The sequence below is a fragment of the Chiloscyllium punctatum genome, chromosome 18, assembly GCF_047496795.1.
Source record: "Chiloscyllium punctatum isolate Juve2018m chromosome 18, sChiPun1.3, whole genome shotgun sequence".
Lineage (NCBI taxonomy): Eukaryota > Metazoa > Chordata > Chondrichthyes > Orectolobiformes > Hemiscylliidae > Chiloscyllium > Chiloscyllium punctatum.
The window spans coordinates 55677759-55696744 of record NC_092756.1 but is presented as its reverse complement, the minus strand read 5'-3'; positions in this window follow the sequence as shown (position 1 = coordinate 55696744).

Sequence of the window (18986 nt, the reverse complement as noted above, 5' to 3'; positions counted from 1 at the left end):
CTCCCGAATTCCAGCCGTAATTTACTCATAAGCAAAAACGCCACTCCCCCTGCTCTGTTCTCCCTTTCTATCCTTGCTATAACATGTATATCTTGGAACATTAAGCTGCCAGTCCTATCCAACCCTGAGTCATGCCTTTGTAGTTGTGATACATGCGATACAGTGCCATGTTCAAAACCATTACCTGCGCTCATCTGCCTGACTGGTCAAGACTCTTGCACTGAAATAAAAGCAGTGTAACTGGTCAGTCTCACCTCATTTTGTGGCTTGTCCTTGCTTGTATGACCTCTGAACAGTACCAGCCTCGCATGTAAGTCTTTTCTCTCTGTCTCTTTGAGTTTAATGCCTCCTAAGCAGCACTAGCAAATCTGCCTTCCTGGATTTTAGTCCCCTTCCAATGCAGGTGCAATCTGTCCTTGCTATGTAGGTCAGATATACCCCAGAAGAAATTCCCATGACCCAAATATGTCATTCCTTCTCCCCTGCAATAGCTCCTTCGCCACACATTCATCTCCTCCATCCTGCTATTCCGACTCTCACTGGCATGTTGCACCGGGAGTAATCTAGATATTACTATCCTTGAGAACCTGTTTTTTATACTCCTACATAACTTCCTGTATTCTCTCATCAGGACCCCCTTAATCTGTCATTGGAACCATTGTGCAATGACCTCCCACTAATGATTCTCCGCTTTGAATATATTTTGCTCCCAATCTGAGGCATCCTTGATCCTGGCATGAGGGTGGCACCTTCTGATGTCTCACTATCAGCTTCAGAAACGACAGTCTGTGCCCCTTGTTAGAGAGTCCACAATCACAATTGATTATCTGGAACCTGATATACGTCACATTAGAGTAGTGCCTGTCTCAGCACCAGTAACTTGGCTGCTCGTGCGACATTTCCCTGAACGTCTATTAACCACTACATTTTCCAAACCAGAATACTTTTTTGAGGTGGGGACAGGCGCAGGAGACTGCTGCATTACCTGCCAAGCCCTTGTATCTTTCGTGGAGGTAACCCATCTAACTGACTGTATCGGCAGTATCCAAGCATCCTGAGACTGCCACCTATGACACCCCCTGGCTCTTGTCAATTCCTAACTGCTTGCAATCACTCCACAATCATCTGATGAAGGAACAGCGCAACGAAAGCTCGTGCTTCCAAATAAATCTGTTGAACTATATCCTGGTGTTGTCTGATTTTTGACTCGATCTACCGCAGTCTAACACTTTTTAAATGTTACAATTGTACTAGCCTCAGGCAGTTCATTCCAAGCACGCACCGCACTCGACATGAAAATGTTACTCCTTAGATCCATTTTTATCTTCTCCCTCTCGCCTTAAGCATGTGCAGTATAGTTTGGACTACTTAACATGGGGAAAATGCACAGACTGTTCACCTGACCCATGCCCCTTATGATTAATATCTTTAATAAGGTCACCTCTCAGGCTCTAAATCTCCAGTGAAAATAGAGCAAGGCTATTCAGGCTTTCACAATAGTTCAAACCGTCCAACTGGAGCAAAGTCCTTGAAAATATTTTCTTACCCATTTCAAGTTTCACAACATCATTACTCGATCAGGGAGTTTGAAACTGAAATCAGAATTCCAGATGAGCTTTAATCAATGTCCTATACGGCCGTAATATGACGTCACAATCTCTGAATTCAATGCATTGACCAATAACAGAAAGTGTACCAAACGCTGCCATCACTAGCCTGCCTACCTGCGACATTCCATTACACCTCCAATTTCGGTCTATTTTGTAGACCTACTGACCATACCTCATATATTCACATCCAAAACCCATCTGCCATCAGATGATTATCCTATCTCGACCCCTCTGCTTTCATTTTGCTCCGTAATTTTATTTCATTTATTTTATTTGCCTTCGAAATGGTTTTCACTGATCTGTACTTCTTATTTCTTGATTGTCTCTCTTTCCCTTGCTCCCCACTCGCTCATCACCTTTTCCTCTCCTCTTCCCCCTTTGCTACCCTTCTCCCCTGTTTTCAATTTTGCCTCTGAATCCCCATCCCCCCATCACCCACATATTTTGTCACATAACACTGTCTTCAGCCTTGGTCATTCACAGCTCATAATCTCTCTATAATCTCTCTCTCTGCACGCTCATTATCGCCTCTTTATTGCTACCTTTACTTCTAGAGTCATGACTCATCTTCTCTCAGCCTATTCGCATTCAAGTTATTTACGTAAAAAGACCAAGCATTGATCCCTGCAGCACACTGCTATTCACAGTCTCCAGTCCATAAAGCAACCCTCCATCACCAGTCTCAGTCTCCTACATTCAATCCAACTTTCTTTCCGAATGGTTAGTTCTCAATGTATTGCATGTTATCTAACCTTGCTAACCAGTCTACTTTGTGGAACCTCGGTGAATATCTTTCCGAAGTACATATTGACAACGTCCACAGTCTCCCTTCAATCTTCTTGGTAATTTCTTCAAAAGATACAACCAAGTTAGTGAAACAATCTCCCATGCACAAAGCCATGTTGACTATCCCTAATCATTTCGTGCCTTTGCAATCACATGATAATCCTATTCCTCCGAGTCCCTTCCAACAACTTGCCTGCCGCTGGCTTCAAACTCACAGTTCCATTGAACTGCGGCCTTTCCTAAACACTTTTTTAAAACCAATCATTGCACCCGTCTTCCAGGACTTCACCTCTGACTATCGATGATATAAATATCTCATTGAGGGCCCCAACAATCACCTCACTAACTTTCCACACAATTCTGAGATAGACCTGATTAGGTCCCATTGATTTATCCACTTTGATGCAATTTAAGATAACCAGTCGTAACTCCTCTGCAATATGAACATTTATCAAGTTATCACTACTTCGTTCTCCAAACTCTTTAGCTTCCATGTCACTCTGCAGTAATAAACATGATGTGTGAAATACTCGCATAATATCTCTACCACGTTCTGTGGTTCCATAGATGGCCTTGTTAATCTTTAAGGGGTCCGATATTCTGCCTGGTTATTCTTTTATCTGCGATGTGTTTGCATCATCTCTTTGGATTCTGTTTCAACCATTTCTTCAAGCTATTTCAGGTCCTATTTTTTTCTCTCCTGATCCACACTCGCGTATACTCCCGTAAGGACGTGATCCTGTCCACATCATCCCTCCGATTCTGCCATATTTTCACCCAGGAGGAGCAATTCCCCTTCAGAACATCTTAGAAAGTTTTCCGATTTCAAGGATCGCAATTTTCCTCTAAGGTGATCAACAATGTCCTCCAACGCATATCCCCCATTTCCCACACGGCCGCCTTTACCCCACCACTTCAACCACAATAGGAATATTGCCACAGGCCTCACCTTCCACCTCATTAATCTCCAGATACAGCGCATTAACCTCTCCAATTCTACTAACTGCTGCCAGGCCCCATCCCCAGTGATATATTTCCTTTCTCACCCGTATCTACATTCTGCAGAGACCATTCCCACTGACACTCCCTTGAAGTCACGGAGGGAACACTCTTTGAGGAAAGCGGAAATAGGTTCGGATGGAAATATATTCCCAGCTGGTGGGGTCCGTCTGGAGGTGGTGGAAATGTTGTCATATGATGTGATTTATGCGAAGCTTGGGAGGGTGGAAGGTAAGCACTGGGGTGGGGGGTGGGGTGGTTCTGTCCTTGTTCCGGTTGAAGGTGTGGGATTTGAGGGTGGAGAGGCGGAATATACACGAGATGCGTTGGAGGGCAACTTTAGCTTAGTGAGAAGGGAAATTGTGGTCTCTCAGGAATGAGGCCATGATGTGTTCTGTGGTGGAACTGGTCTTCCTGGGAGCAGATAGGGCAAAGGCGGAGGAAATGAGAATATGTGATGGGATTTTTACAGACGGTAGGGTGGGCAGAGTTGAAAGCCAGTTGCTGTGGGAGTCGGTGAGAGTGTAAAAAATGTCAGTGTCAAGTCGGTCGTTCTTTAATGAAGATGGAGAGGTCCAGGAAGTGGAGGGAGAGGGAGGTGTCATAGATGGTCCAGGTGAACCAGGAAGGGGAGAGAGTTGTCAGAGATGGTCCAAATGTACCCCACCACCAATGTCTGTCCTCTCAACTTAAAAATGTAGACCCTAGTCTTGAAACTGCCATGTCCACAGGAAAGGATAACGAATATTAACTCTATCTATACCCTCAGTATTTTATTCACTTCTATCAGGTCGCCTCTCAGCATTCAGCTTTCAATGAAAATTTACAACAAATCCCGCATTTTTTCATAACTGAAACCTTCCATATATAGCAACATCATGGTAAATCTCATCTGAAACCTATCCAGTTTAATAATATTCTTCCTATAACTGGGCGACCAGAACTGGAAGCTGTATTGCAAAAGAACCTCCACCAATAGCCTGTATTATCTCAACGTGACTTCCAACTCCTATATCCAAAGGACTGAGCAATGAAAGCAAAGTGCGACACACACACTTCAAACCATTTTGCCTATCCACGTTGCAAACTTCAAAGATGAATGTACCTGAACCCCGAGGTCTCTCTGTTCTACAGCACTGTAAAAGGTCTTACCATTTATTGTCTAAGCCCTACCCAAATGCATTATGTCGCATTTATTCAGATTGAATTCCATCTCCGGTTTTTCAGCCATTCAGCCATATCATCGAGATTCCTTTGTAATCTTAAAAAACCTCCTTCACTGCCCTCGATGCCATCCTCCAGTCTTCCATCCCATCACACATGGCTCTCTGTGGTACAATGTCTCTGATAGGGGCCCCAAAATTTCTTTTCTAGCTTCCCGCTATGCCCTGAAATATATTTGATTAGGTGCTGGGAATTTATCTAACTTTGTGGTTTAAGACCTCCACCACCTCCTCTTCTATAGCGGGGTCCTTTTAAGATATAGAATAATAGATATGCACAGCATGGAAATAGATCCTTCGGTTCAACTCTTGCATGATGTTTCGAGTCTCATTTGCTGGAACTTGGTCAATATTCTTCTCAACCCTTCCTATTTATATACCCATCTAGATGTCTGTTAAATGTATTTCTATAAGCCTCTGCACAAATCCCTTTGGTACACCCAATGTTAGAAGGCTTCCAATCACAAAAACAACCCTTCAACAATTGCAGATCCAACTTGCCAACTTGGCATGAATCCAATTGGCTCTTCCCTTTTGCAACAGCCTTCCATGTGGGATCTTATCAAAGGCGTTAATAAACTCCATGTAAACCATGTCATCTGTACTGACCTCATCAGTACTTTCAGACACCATTTCAAAACTCTAAGTTGGATTAATCAGACAGGATCTTCCTGAACCAAATCTGTGCTGATTATACGTAATCGATTTCTGCCTTTCCAAAATGTTGATTCATCCTTTTTATCAGAATTATTTCAAACAATTTCCCTCCCGCTAATGTCAGATTATCTGCACTGTAATTACTTAGCCTATCCCTGCTGCCATTCTTGAACGAATGAACCACATTTGCAACCTCCAGTAATGTGGCACTTCACCTGTATACAGAAAAGCATTAAGTATATTTCCTGCCTTCCCTCTCATAGCAGCCTGGAATGCATTTCATTGGGCGCTAGAGAGTTCTCCACCTTTATGCCTGTGAAAGCATTTAATACCTCCTCCTTATTGATCTTAACATGTTCTCGAAGCCCACCATCACAACTGAAGTCCCCGGCGACAATGTCTATTCTCGTATGTGAATATAGATGGAAAGTATTCATTCAAGGCCTCACCTATTTCTCCTGGCTCCTTGCACAGATTGTCCCTTTGGTTTCTAACAAGCACCAATAGATTGCTGAGATTCCTCTTACTCTAACTGTGGTGACAAAATAACTCATGGCTTTGCTTGAATATTATTTTACAAATATATATCCTGACCATTGTTTTACCCTCATGTTTTGACAATCCCATTGCCCTCTGTGTTTCGCCTGTTTTATTTCACGGATTTGTTTTGTCAAACTCATGATAGTGCTTGCTCAATATTCGCTGGAAGTATTGCATTTGCCTTTCACTCCTATGGGAACACGCTGGCCCTGAATTCTCACTGCATCACTTCAAAATACTCCCACTTTCTGAATATAGACTCAGGTGCAAGCAGTGTCTCCCAGTTTGTGCTCGTCAGATCCTGTTTAATGAGAGTGATAAAATCCAGTGATAATGATAATCTAATGGTAAGTGTACTTCCTCAAATTTGGACACTTCAGTTTTGCACTATCCTTATCTCGTCGAGGTGGCACGGTGGTTCAGTGGCTAACACTGCTGCTTCACAGCACCAGGGACCCGTTTCGATTCCAGTCTCAGGCAGCTGGCAGTGTGGAGTTTGCATATTCTCCCCGAATCTGCGTGTGTTTCGTTTGGGTGCTACTGCTTTCACCTACAATCCAAAGATGTGCTAATTAGGTAGTGTTCCTAAGATGCTTGCACCCTGCCTATGTCTGTAACCTGGCCCCCTCCCTATCTCCGTGACTTCCTCCCGTCACTAAAACATCTCAACTCCTCTATCTTCCATTACACTCTCCATAACAATATCTGTATCAGTGTAACCTTCTCCAGGAAATACAATTTTCCCTATCTCATTAAACCCTCCAACAATCCCTATCCCTGAAGTTCAAATTATCAATACCACCCTCTATGTCTGCATTTTCATTCTCAATGCCCACGTTCCTCTCAATGTGTGTTATCCTTTCCATGAAAAAATACTTCATGTCTTCAATTGGCTGTATCAAAATAATCGCTTCCAGATGCGAAAACTCTCAATTACCATTAATTTTCTCAAGCCAAACCATCAGCACTATCTGTAACCTATTCCTTTCAAGAAACCTCCCGCTGACAGTAAACTACTGCATCCCCTCAACACTCTATTAGCTTCGGAAGCACCTACAACCCTCCCTTTCGACATGACCTCTTCCAGTCTGTAAAGCACTATCAGTCTGTGAAGACCCTACAAATGTCGCTATCCATGTAATCCTTTAAGGTCCCTGCAGCACTGTCTATCTGACGAACCCAATCAAATGCCTGTAACTGTCTTGATCCAGTTCTTACAAGACTCACTATCGAAGTAACATCCTCCTGTTGCTATCACTAACACAGTAAATGTAATATCCTCCAGTCTCTCCATCCATCTTCTCATCTCCATAATTTTCTCCAGCTCTTATACTCCTATCTGTGTAAACATCACCTCTTCTCCCAAACCCTCCTTTCTGCAGGAACCTCCTCCAGTTTGTACAATGTTTCCTTATCTGTAAAACAATCTCAACCAAAGCTGCTGTTCCTATCTCTGGTAAAATGTTCCATTCCACACCCTCCATATTTAAATAACCTGCAGAACTTAAATACTTTGCAAGAACCGTAAAAAAAAACCACTACATTTGACAAACATCAACTAACCACAGAAATGCATGACCCAATCTCATGAGTGTCCTCACTACGGATGAAGAAGTACACCACTTTACCGGGAGAACACATTCGTCCAAGGACAGGCCAAACAGAGACACGCACGATAATTCCGAGAAGCATGGTATTCCAACCGAAACTCTATCAACGCACACATTGACTTGAACCCCAATTACCACCCTCAGAGAAAAAATAACAGGAAATGACTCTCCATGGGGAATAGCGTCATCAACCCAAGGAAACCTAAACACAGAAAATGAAAGCAGATCAATAAAACCAGTGCTTCACTGGAGTCTCATTGATGTTATCTAGTATGACGACGAAACGTCTGAAAACGAACCTTCCAGCTCATCGAGTAAACCTACATCTTTTGATTATAAGAGTTGGGAGGTCATGTTGCAGCTGTATAGGACATTTGCAATGCACTTTGGAATATGAAATTCTGATTTCCTTCCTTTCGGAAGGATGTTGTGAAACTTGATAAGGTTCAGAAAAGATGAATAAAGATGTTGCCAGGGTTGGAGGATTTGAAGTTAAGGGAGAGGTGGAATAGGCTGGAGGTGTGTTCCCTGGAGAGTCGGAGGCTGAGGGTGACCTTATAGAGGTTTATAATTTCATCGTAGGCATGAATAGGATGAACAGACAACGTCTTTCCCTTGGGTTTGTGTGAGTCCAGAACTCGAGGACATAGGTTCAGGGTGAGAGGGCAAAGATGTTAAATGAACCTGAGGCGCAATCTTTTCACACAGAGGCTGGTGAGAACAAAGAACAAAGAATATTCCAGCACAGGAACAAGCCCTATATTCCTCCAAGCCTGCGCTGATCAAGATCCTCTGTCTAAACCTGACACCTATTTTCTAAGGATCTGTATCCCACTGCTGCATGTCCATTCACGTATTTGTCTGCAGACATTTTAAACATCGTTCCCATTCCAAACCCCACCTCCGCTGGCAATGCAGAACAGGCACCCACCACCCTCTATGTGATGAACTTCCCAAGTATAACTCCACGAAACATTTCTTCTCTCACTTTGAAATCATGACCACGAGTAATTGAGTCTTCCACCCTGTCTCCAGCTCTCATGATTCTATGGGCCTCAATCAGGTCCCCTTCAATTTCCTTCTTTCCAATGAAAATAATCCTAATTCACCGAACTTCTCCTCGTAGCTAGCACCCCGCCCATACCCGACAATATCCTAGTGAACCTTCGGTGCACCCTCTCCAAAGCATCCACATTGTCACAAAGATCGTCCATTTTACCTAAAACCTGTTCCTTTTCTCAAGGATACCGTGTCCTTGTTTTCTTTTCCAGAGGGGTCATGAACAGGCCGGGCTCCAAGACGGCTGAGTATGGGACAGAGATGAAAGGCCTTTTTGTTTGTACTTGAACAGATGAGTCTTTAGGCCAAAGCATTTATGTTTTTCGAAGTTACCTGTATAAGTCAAGGGGGTGTGGCCAGCTCTCCTGCGGAACAAAGCGAACAGAATAGATCGCATTTACAGGACTTGAAATATCGGCCCACAAGACATGTCACAGAAACAGTGCTGAAGGGGAAACATAGAGCATGAAGTTCATGGGCTCAATCGCCACCTTCTTGTGGGAGGATTATTTTCTACCCTCACTATCTGTGTAACTCTCCCTGTCTATGTATCTCCGTCATTCCCTGCTACCCTCCCTATCTGTGTAACACTCCCTGTCCCCGTACAGCCTCAGTCCCTACTACCCTCCCTATCTGTGTTTTAATCCCTGTCTCCGTATCTCCTTCAGTTGCGACCTTCCCTATCTGACACTCGCTGTGTCCGTATCTCCTTCAGTCTCTTCGCGCTTCCCTAACAGTGTAAACCTCCCTGTCTCTGTATCTCCTTCAGTACCTACTGCCCTCACTATCTGCGTAACACTCCCTGTCTCCGTATCTCCTTCAGTCCCTGCTACCCTACTTATCTGCTCCAGCAGCTACAACGCTCACCTTTTGTCAGGCCTACTCTGTTATTGCTCCAGCAGCTTTTTCACTCCCCATCTCTCATGTCTACTCTTTAATTGCTCCAGCATCTGTATTACTCCCCATCTGTCAGCCCGAATCTGTAACTGTTCTGGCAGCTATATCACTCCCCTTCTAGCAGGCCTACTCTGTAACTGATATAATAGCTATTCACACCCCATCTTTCTGGCCTATTTTCTAACTGCTCCAGGAGCTACATCACTCTCTATCTGCCAGGCCTACTCTGTAACTGCTCCAGCATGTTTAACACTCCCTATCTGTCAGGCTAAATCAGCAACTATCCAGCCGCGACATCACTCCCAATCTAGCGGACCGACTCTGTAACTGTTCCATCAACGATGCCATTCCCTGTCTGTCAGGCCTCCTCTGAAATTCTTCCAGCAGCTATATCAGTCCCCATCTGCCATGCCACTTCTGTAACTGTTCGAGCAGCTACATCACTCCCCATCTGTCAGGCCGACTCTGTATCTGCTCCAGCAGCAATATCACTCACCACTTGTCAGGCCTACTCTGTAACTGCTCAATCAGTTATATAACTTCCCATCTGTCAGGCTTACTATGTAACTAATCCAGCAGCGATACATCTCTCCATCTGCCAGGACTACTTGCAACTGCTCCAGGAGCTATATAACAACACATCTGTCAGCCTGATTCTGTAACTACCTCCAGCAGCTACATCACTCCCCATCTGTCTGGTCTACTCTGTAACTGCTCCAGTAGCTATGTCACTCACCATCTGTCAGACCTATTCTTTAAATTCCCCATCATCATATCACTCATCTGTCAGGCCGACTCTGTAACTGTTCCAACATCGATTATTCTCCCCATCCTCCGGCCGACTTTGCAATTGCTCCAGCAGCTATATTCCTCCCAAACTGTCAGGCCTACTCTGTAATTACTCTAGCATCTATATCACTCTCCATCTGTCAGGCCTAATCTGTAACTGTTCCAGTAGCTACATCACTCCCCTTCGGTAAGGCCTATTCTGTAACTGCTCCAGCATGTGTAACACTCTCCATCTGTCAGGCCGAATCAGTAACTGGTCCAACCACTATATCACTCACAACTGAAAAATGTGTTGCTGGAAAAGCGTGGCAGGTGAGGCAGCATCCTAGGAGCAGGAGAATCGACGGTTCGTGCATAAACCCATTTTCAGGAATGAGGAAGGTGTTCCAAGCAGGCGACGATAAAAGGTATGGAGGAGGGACTTGGGGGAGGGGAAAGTGATAGGTGGTGCGTGTGGGGTGGAGAGGTCGGGAAGAAGATTGCAGGTCAAGATGGCGGTGTCGAGTCCGAGGGTTGGGACTGACATAAGGTCGGGGGAGGTGAAATGAGGAAGCCAGAGAAATCTAATTCATCCCTTGTGGGTGGAGAGTTCCTAGGCAGAAGATGAGGCGCTCATCCTCCAGGCGTCATGTTGCCATGGTCTGGCGATGGAGGAGGTCAATGACCTACATGTCCTTGGCGGAATGGGAGGGGGAGTTAAAGTGTTCAGCCACGGGGCGGTTGGGTTGGTTGGTGCGGGAGTCTCAGATGCGTTCTCTGAAATGTTCTGCACGTAGGCGGCCTGTCTTCCTAATGTAGTGGAGGCCACATCGTGTGGAGCGGATGCAGTAAATGATGTATGTGGAGGTTCAGATGAATTTGAGATGGATATGGATGGATCTCTTGGGGCCTTGGAGGGAAATGAGGGGGGGAGGTGTGGGCGCAAGTTTTGCATTTCTTGCAGTTGCAGGGGATGGTGACGGGAGTGGAGTTTGTGTTGGTGGGGCGAGTGGACCTGATGAGGGAGTCACGGAGGGAGTGGTCTTTCCGGAACGCTAATAGGGGAGGTTAGGGAAGGGAAATATATCCTTGGTGGTGGGGTCTGTTTTGAGATTTCGGAAATGATGAAGGATGATATGATGTATCTGGAGGTTGGTCGGGTGGGAGGTGAGGACCAGTGGGGTTCTGTCCTGGTGGCGATTAGGGGCGGGGTTCAAGGGCAGAGGATCGGGAAGTGGAGGAGATGCGGGAGAGAGCATCGTCAACCACGTGTGAGGGGAAATTGCGGTCTTTGAAGAAGGAGGCCATCTGGTTGTTCAGTATTGGAATTGGTCCTCTTGGGATCAGATTCGGCGGAGGCGAAGGAATTGGGAATATGGGATGGCGTTTTTGCAGGGGGCAGGGTGGGAGGAGTTGTAATCTAGGTAGCTGTGGGAGTCGGTCAGTTTATAGTATATTTTTGAGTCGGTGGACTTCCAACCACAAGGGATGAATGCAGATTTCTCCTGCTTCCTCATTTCCCCTCCCCTCACCTTATCTCAGTCCCAACCCTCGGACTTAGCACCGCCTTCTTGACCTGAAATCTTCTTCCAGCCCTCTCCGCCCCACCGACTGTACAGCCTCTCACTCTCACCTTCACTTCCTTCCACCTATTGTATTCCCAATGCCCCTCCCCCAAGTCTCTCCTCCCTACCTTTTATCTTATTCTGCTTGGCACACCTTCCTCATTCCTGAAGAAGGGCTTATGCCCAAAACGTTGATTCTCCTGCTCCTTGGATGCTGCCTGACCTGCTACGCTTTTCCAGCAACACATTTTTCAGCCCTGATCTCCAGCATCTGCGGTTCTCACTTTCACCTAGTTGACTATATTACTCCCAATCGAGCAGACCGACTCTGTAACTGTTCCATCACCTATATTATTCCCCGTCTGTCAGGACTACTCCGTAACTGCTCCAGCAGCTATATCACTCCCCAAATGTCAGGCCTACTCTGTAACTCGTCTGGCGGGTTTATCACTCCCCATTTGTCAGGCCTACTCTGTATCTGCTCCAACAGCACTGTTATTACCCATCTGTCAGGCCTTCTCCGTAACTTTTCTCGAAGCGAAATCACTCCCCATCCAACAGGCCAACTCTGCGACTGCTCCAGCAGCTGTATTTCTGTCCATCTCTCAGGCCTACTATATAACTGCTCGACCAGCGATCTCACTCCACATCGGTCACGCCTGCTCTGTAACTGGTCTGGCAGCTATATCACTCCCCATCTCTGTGGCCTACTTTGTAACTGCTCCAGTAGCTGTATACTCCCTGGTGGGTCGGCATACTGTGCAACTGCTCCTGCAGCTATATCACTCCCCATCAGTCAGGTCTACGATCTAACTGTTCCTGCATGAGTATCACTCCCCATCTGTCAGGCCTCATCTGTAACTGCTCCAGCATATATCCCTCTTCCCATCTCTCTGGCCGGCTCTCTAACTGTTCCAACATGTCTAGCCCTCCCCATCTGTCAGGCCGATTCTGCAACTGCTTCAGCAGATAATCATTCCCCATCTCTTAACCCTACACTGAAACTGCTCCAGCTTCTACATCACACCCCATCTGTCAGGCCGAAACAGTAACTGGTACAGCAGCTTTATTTCTCCGCATCCAATTGGCCTGCTCTGTAACTGTTCCAGCAGCTATATCACTCCCCGTCTGTGCGACCACCTCTGTAACTGTACCAGCGGGAAGACCACGCCCCATCTGTCAGGACTACTCTGTAATTTTTATCGCAGATATATTATCCCCATTTGTCATGTCTACTCTCTAATTTCTCAAGCAGCTATGTCACCCCACATCCAGCAGGCCAACTCTGTAACTGTTACAGCAGCTATATCACGCCACGTCTGTCGGAATTCCTGTGTAACTGTTCCTGCAGCTATACCCCGCCCGACTGTATGGCCTACGGTGTAATTGCTCCAGCAGTATCAACACTCCCAATCTGTTTGGCCTTCTTTGTAACTGCTCCAGCAGCTACATCACTCCCCATCTGTCGGGCCAACTCTGTAACTGCGAAAATAGATATATTTTCCCAATTTCTCAATCCTGCATAGAACAAAGAACATAGAAGTGTACCTCACAGAAGGTACCATGATGGTACCATCGGCCCTTAGGCCCATGATGTTGTGCCGAGACTTAGTCCTAATGCAAAATAGAGTAAGTTAACCTATGCACCCCTCAACTACACTGTAACTGCTCCAGCAACTACATCACAGCCCATCTGTCAGGCCTATTTTTTAACTGCTCCAGCAGCTATATCACTCCCCATCTGTCAGGCTGAATCAGCAACTTGTCCAGCAGCTTTATTTCTCCTCATCCAGAAGGCCTACTCTGTAACTCTTCCAGCAGCTATATCACGCCCCCATCTGTCAGACCTACTCTGTAATTGCTGCAGCATCTATATCACTTCCATCTGCCAGGCCTACTCTGTAACTGCTGCAGCAGCTCTAGTACTCCCCATTTGTCATGCCTACTCACTAACTGCACCAGCAGCTCGATCACTCCCAATCTGTCAGGCCTATTATTCAACTGTTACAGCAGCGATCTTACTCTCCATCTGTCAGGCCTACTCTGTAACTGCTTCAGCATGCGAATCACTCCCTATCTGTCAGGCCTACTCTGTAAATGCACCAGCAAATATAACACTCCACAAATGTCAGGCCTACTCTGTAACTGCTTCAGCAGCGGTATTACTCCTCATCTGTCAGGCCTACTTTCTAACTTCTCCAGCAGCGACATCACTCCCAATCTATCAGGCCGACTCTTCAACTGTTCAAGCAGCTATGTCACACCCCATATGTGACGTCAACTCCATAACTACTCTGGCAGCGACATTACTCCCAATCTGTCAGACCGACCCTGTACCTACTCCAGCAGCTATATCACTCCCCATCTATCAGGCCTACTCTGCAACTGCACCAACAGCAATATCAGTCCTCATCTGTAAGGCCTACTGTGTAACTGCTCCACCAGCTAGATTACTCTACATCAGTCAGGCCTCCTCTGTAACTGCTTCAGCACATGCATCACTCCCCATTTGTCTGGCCTCCTCTGTAACTGCAGTTATATCAATCCCCATCTGTCAGGCCTACTGTGGAACCGCTCTAGCATGTATATGTCTCCCCATCTGTGGTGCCTACTCTGTGACTGCTCTACCAGATATTTCACTCCTCCTTTATTTGTCCTACACTGTAACTGCTCCAGCAGTAATATCACTCCGCTTCTCTTCGGCATAGTATGTAAATGCCCCTGCAGCGATATCACTCCCCATTAGTCAGGCCTACTCTGTAACCGTCCAATAGTAATATCACTCCCCTTCTCTTCGGCATAGTATGTAAATGCCCCTGCAGCAATATCACTCCTCATCAGTCAGGCATACTCTGTAACCAGTCTAGCAGTGATCTCACTCCCCATCTGTCAGGCCTACTATGTAATTGCTCCAGCCACTATGTATCTCCCCATCTGTCAGACCTTTTGTGTAACTGCTCTCACACCTATCTCACTGCCCATCTGTCAGGCTTACTCTGTAACTGCTGCAGCAGCGATATCACTCCCTATCTGCAGGCCTACTCTGTAAATGCACCAGTAAATATATCACTCTACAAATGTCAGGCCTACTCTGTAACTGCTCCAGCAGCGGTATCACTTCTCATCCATCAGTCCTACTATCTAACTGCTCCAGAAGCGATATCACTCCCAATCTATCAGGCCTACTCTACTCTGTTCCAGCAGCTACGTCACACCCCATATGTGACTTCAACTCCATAACTACTCCGGCAGCGACATCACTTCCAATCTGTCAGGCTGACCCTGTACCTGCTCCAGCAGCTAGATCACTCTACTTCAGTCAGGCCTACACTGTAACTGCTCCAGCACATGTATCACTCCCCATTTGTCTGGCCTCCTCTGTAACTGTTCCAGCAGCTACATCAATCCACATCTGTCAGGCCTACTGTGAAACCGCTCCAACAGGTATATGACTCCCTATCTGTGGCGCCTACTCTGTGACTGCTCTACCAGATATTTCACTCCTCCTTTATATGTCCTGCACTGCAAATGCTCCAGCAGCAATATCACTCTGCTTCTCTTCAGCATAGTATGTAAATACCAATGCAGTGATATCAGTCCCCATCAGTCAGGCCTACTCTGTAACTGCTCCAGCAGCGATATCACTCCTCATCTCTCAGGCCTACTTTGCAACAGCTCCAGAAGCTCGGTCACTCCCCATCACTCAGGCCTACTCTGTAAGTGCTTCAGCCGCTGTATCACACCCTCTCTGTCAGGCCTACTCTGTGAATACTCTAACTGCTAGATCACTCCCCATCTGTCAGGCCTATCATCCTAACACCCACAAATGAAGCTGCATCAGAACATTATTTCAACGAGCCAACATAAACTGCGATGCCCATGAACTACACAGAGCAGAGGAAAATCACCTATACCATGGATCCAAAAAAATGGGACCCCAATGAACACAGTCCCCTGATTGCTCAGCAACAAACCCAAACAAGCAGACAAATCACATCGAGAAACCATAGCCCCTCTCCCAGACATCAAAGACATCTCATAAATGACTGCCAGACTACTCAGCTCCCTGGGCATCATGGTAGACCACAAACCCGCTAATACACAAAAACAGCAGCCAATGAACTTGAAAGATCCTATACGGAAAATGAGCAAAAAAAAAACAAAATACCGTGCAAGGACTGTAACAAACACTACATTGAACACACAGGCAGGAGACTAGACACCAGGATACATGAACACCAATTATCCACAAACATACATGACCGTCTTTCACTAGTATCCTCACATACAGAGGAGGAAGGACACCACTTCGACTGGGACAATACATTCATCCAAGGACAAACCAAACAAAGACACGCACGAGAATTCCTAAGAGCATGGCATTTCAACCAGAACTCTCTCAACAAACACATCGAGTTAGACCCCCTCTACCAGACCCTGAGAAAAGGAACAGGACGTGACTTCACCACAGGAAATAACATCACCAACGGAAATGACATCACCAACATAAACACAAACATATAAATAGAAAGCAGGAATGTTCAGCATTGCTTCGCGTGAGGTCCACTGAAGATGTTATTTAGTAGGATAACGAAATGTCTGGAAATTAACCTTTCAGCTCAGCGAGCAAATCTATAAACATAACCTCAACCTGAGCTAGAAATCTTCTCAAAACCCACTATCTGTAAATGCATCAGTAGCTATATCACTCCCGAAATGTCCAGCCTACTCTGTAACTATTCCAGCAGCTGTATCATTCCCCATCTATCAGGCACACTCTGCAACTGCTCCAGCAGCCATATCACTCCCCATCTCTCATGCCTACTCTAACTGTTCCAGCAGCTATATCAATCCAAATCGGCCAGGTCTACTCTGTAACTGCTCCAGCAGCTATAGCACTCCCTTTCTCTCAGGCCTACTCTGTAACTGCTCCAGCAGCCATATCACTCCCCATCCCGGAGGGCTACTCTGTGACTGCTCCAGCAGCGATATCACTCCCAATTTGTCAGGTCTGCTCTTTCACTGCTGCAGCAGCTTTATCACTCACCATCTGTCAGGCCTCCTCTGTAACTGCTCCTGTAGTTTCATTACTCCCCATCTCTCAGGCCGATTCTGTGACTGCTCCAGCAGCAATATCACACTCCGTCAATCAGGGGAGCTCTGTTTCTCCTCCAGCAGCTATATCACTCGCCATATGTCCGGACTTTTCTGTAACTGATCCAGCAGGTATATGATTCCCCATTTCTCATGCCTACTCTATTGACACTCCACCGTCCGCATCACTCCCCATCTGTCACGCCTACTGTGTAAGTGCTCCAGTAGCTATATCGCTCCCCATCTGTATAGCCTACTCTTTAAATGCTCCCGTAGCGACATCACTTCCATCATTGTGGCCTGCTCTGTAACTGGTTCAGCAGCTATATCATTCCCCATCTGTAAGGCCTACTTTTTAACTGCTCCAGTTGCTATATCACTCCTAATCTGTCAGGATTACTCTGGAAATGGTCCAGCAGCTATATCACTTCCCATTTGTCTGACCTATTCAACTGCTCCAGCTGCTATGTCACACCCCATACGTGATGTCTTCTCGATAACTGCTCCCACAGCTATATCACTCCCCATCTGTCAGGCCTACTGCTGAACTTCTCCAGCAGCGACATCACTCCCCATCTGTCAGGACTCCTCTGCACGTACTCCAGCAGCAACATCAATCCTCATCTGTCATGCCTACTCTGTAACTGTTCCACCAGCTAGATCATTACACATCAGTCAGGCCTACACTGTAACTGCTCCGGCACATACATCACTCCACATCTGTCACGCCTACTCTGTAACTGATCCAGTAGCTACATCAATCCCCCTCTGTCAGGCCTACTCTGCAACTTCTCCTGCAGCTTTATGACACCCCATCTGTGAGGTCTACACTGTAACTGCTCCTCCAGATATGCTACTCTCCCTTTATCTGTACTACACTGGAACTGCTCCAGCAGCAATATCATTCCCCTAATCTTTGGTATAGTGTATAAATAGCGATCTCACGCCATATCTTTCAGTCCTAGTCTGTCACTTCTTCAGCAGCTATGTCACTTCCCATCTGTCAGACTTTCTATGTAACTGCACCTGCACCTATCTCGCTCCCCATCTGTCAGTCCTAATATGTAACTGCTCCAGCAGCGATATCACTCCCCATCTATCAGGCCTGCTCGGTTACTCTTCCTGCAGCGATATCGCTCCCTATCTGGTAGGCCTACTCTGTAACTGGTCCAGACACTAGATCATTCCTCATCACTCATGCTTACTCTGTAGCTACTTCAACAGCTGTATCACTCCCTATCTGTCAGGCCTACTCTGTAACTGCTCCAGCAGCTAAATCACTCCCCATCTGTCAGGCCTACTCCTCAACTGCACCAGCAAAGACATCACTCCCAATCGGTTTAACCTACTTTGCAACTGCTTCAGCAACTATTACACTCCACATCTGTCAGGCCTACTGTGTAACTGCTCCAGCAGCAATATCACTCCCCTACTCACTGGCTTCAGCAACTATTACACTCCACATCTGTCGGGCCTACTGTGTAACTGTTCCAGCAGCAATATCACTCACCTGCTCACTGGCTTCAGCAGCTATTACACTCCACATCTGTCGGGCCTACTGTGTAACCGCTCCAGCATCGACCTCACTCCCAATCTGTCAGGCCGACTCTGTAACTGTTCCAGCAGCAATATCACTCCCCATCTGTCCAACATAGTATGGGAATGCCCTGCTGCGATACCACTCCTCATCAGTCAGGCCGGCTCGGTAACTCCTTCAGCAGCTATATCAATACCCGTCTGTAAAGCCTACACTGTCACTGATCCAGCAACGATATCACTCCCAGTCTGTCAGGCCGACTCAGTAACTGCTCCAGTAGCGATATCACTCCCCATTTGAGACGCTTACTCTGTAACTGTTCCAGCAGCTATACCGATCCTCGTCTGTCTCGCCTACGCTGCAACTGCTCCAGAAAATACATCATTTCCCATTTGTCATGCTGATTCTGTAACTACTCCAGCAGGTGTATTACTCCCCATCTGTCACGGATACACTGTAACAGCTCAGCAAGCGTATCACTCCCCTTCTGGCAGGCCAACAGTGTAACTGCTCCAGCATCGACATCACTCTCAATCTGTCAGACTACTCTGTAACTGTTCCAGTAGCAATATCACTCCCCATCTGTCCAGCATATTTTGTGAATACCACTGCAGCGATATCACTCCCCATCCGTCAGGCCT